General features: G+C 44.6%; 1 protein-coding gene across 3 annotated transcripts in view; it reads left to right on the top strand.

Annotated features, from left to right (window-relative positions):
* Positions 1–103: 103 nt before the first annotated feature.
* NDC80 (NDC80 kinetochore complex component) overlaps positions 104–2,112 on the top strand; it is a 71,156-nt gene continuing 69,147 nt past the window's right edge. Inside the window, exon 1 of one of the 3 annotated variants that reach the window (XM_054985393.1) lies at positions 104–218. The gene's annotated coding sequence lies outside the window, so the exon portion shown is untranslated. Of the gene's footprint in view, positions 276–2,112 lie in introns of all 3 variants that reach the window. The other 2 variants (XM_054985391.1, XM_054985392.1) reach the window with 2 other exon arrangements.

Raw genomic sequence — 2,112 nt, 5'->3', positions numbered from 1 at the left:
AGCCTGCCGAGCCTACAGCCAATAGAAACGAACTTCCAGCGCCGGAAGGAAATGACGTCCAGAGCTTGGCTCCTCCCTCTCTCCCTTGCATATTAGAGGGAGCGTCACTGTTAACGTTTTTGACTGGCGGGTGATTTTGAAAATTGTCGAAAACCGTGAGCGGTCGAGTGGGGGCAACTGCGCCAGCGTCTCCCTCCCGCCCTTGGACAGCTTCAGAGGTGTAACTACGTGACTTGTGGTCCACACGTGCAGAAAACCGAAACGAGGTGGTAGAAGTGAGCAGCGGCCCTTGGTGGGGGAGGGAGGCTGGGGGCAGGTTTGAAGGTACTTTGCTGCGTTTCTGAGGTGTTAACGAAGAGGGACGTTTTGAAGGGTGAGCTGCTCCGGCTGCTACCTGAAGGGGCGCCGTCCATTCTGCCCCTCATTGTCCCGCGGGAGCGTGGGTAGCGGGATATCATTCCTCGAGAGCGCCACGCTGATGCCTGCGGGGCGTTTTAGTCTTTCCTCGGGCCCTGGCTGCTTGGCCGCCTTTTCCTCCCAGTTTTTGTCTTTCGGTAGGCGGGGCTGAAGCTCGCTTTCCGCCGCCGGCCCCCCCCCCCCCCTATTTTGAGGCCAGTGGGAATTCAGTTGTCTCTCGGTGCGGAAAACCGGCACCTCGTTTCCGCGTTATTGTCGGCGGTTTTCCTGATTTGCTGCTCAGTCGTTTGATAAATGTTTGTTGGTTGAATTTATTAGCCGCTTTCTCACGCATATTCCAAGTTTAGAATATAAAGCAGCGACCTTGTAAGAAAGAATAAAATCAGGTTTATGTTTTCTTCCAAAAAAAAAACATGATGGAGGAAAAAAATAAATTAGCCAATCGGGGAGGGGGACTTTGCTTTTTAGAGAAATTCGTGTCCCTGTTAAAATGGCTTCCAGCGCTTCCTACTGTAGCTAGCACTGTGTACGAAAAAAACTCAATCTCATGTAGTTACTCTAACCGAGTTACGTTCATTGTGGTCTTAGGCTGGAGTGCCTGCATAGGGTTGTATCAATAAGCTTTCTCGTTGTCTTCTGACCAGATGCAGCTGAGAAAATTTTTAGCTTTTTAAAGGAAAAAAAGCAACATTTTAAGTTCTAGCTTGTGTAGCATTAATTCTGGAAGGGTCCCCCCACTTTTTTTGGTAGGAAACAGGAATGCATATTTCCAGCTGTGTATGGAGCAAATTTGTAGGGCACAAACAAGCTGGGGTGTTTTCTTGCCCATAGATAGTTTCTCTGGTCAAGAACTGCTATGCAAAGACAGAGACAGATGATAGGCAAAAATTGCCATCCTCTAAGTAAGGCCTGGAGATCTCCCAGTGCTATAACTGATCTCCAGGTGACAGACATTGGTTCTCTTGAAGAAAATGGCTGCTTTGGAGTTAGGACTATGCAAAACTCAAAAAATACACAAGATAAGCAATGACTATTCTATTGGGGAAATGGATTGAATGAAATGGCCATTCCTCATACACTGAAAGGGGAAGTTATTTTCCTAGTTACTTTATATACTAATAGCCAAGTGTCCCTCCACTGCAAGTACTTAAATATGGGTTACTAAGCTAGAAAACAGATGCTTCTACAATTCTGAAACATGCTTTCATAAAGGGATAGGGGGTTATATAGTACTTACTGCCTGTTGCTTGGAGTATACTCCTACTATGTATTATTTGTACCTTTTAACATGTCATGTTTAAATGTTTATGCTTTAAAGCTTATAACCTGGACAATCTTGTTGGTCTTTAAGGTGCTATTGGATTCAAACCTTGCTTATCTACTGCAGACCAACGTGTCTACCCACCTGAAATGATGCTTATGCTTTGTTTCAAAAGTCTGTAATCCAAACCCTATTGCATTATTGGATGTTCCATCCTCTTGATCATAGTGATTTACACTGTGTAATCCTAGAGTCTCGGTGAGAGAGGCTAACTATAAATAAATTAAAATGTGTCCTCGGAGACTAAAGATAGCACTGATATCTGAATGATGCTATTTCTGATACCAAGCTTGTATCCATTTATCCTTTTGCATAGAGACTGACCTGTTTATTTTATGTAGACAGTAGAAGGGCATTTTTGAAAGATGATTTAG

This window comes from Eublepharis macularius, chromosome 7, assembly GCF_028583425.1.
Source record: "Eublepharis macularius isolate TG4126 chromosome 7, MPM_Emac_v1.0, whole genome shotgun sequence".
NCBI classification, from domain to species: Eukaryota; Metazoa; Chordata; class Lepidosauria; order Squamata; family Eublepharidae; genus Eublepharis; species Eublepharis macularius.
Note: the sequence above shows the minus strand (reverse complement) of the source record. Positions and strands in the feature narration are given on the sequence as shown.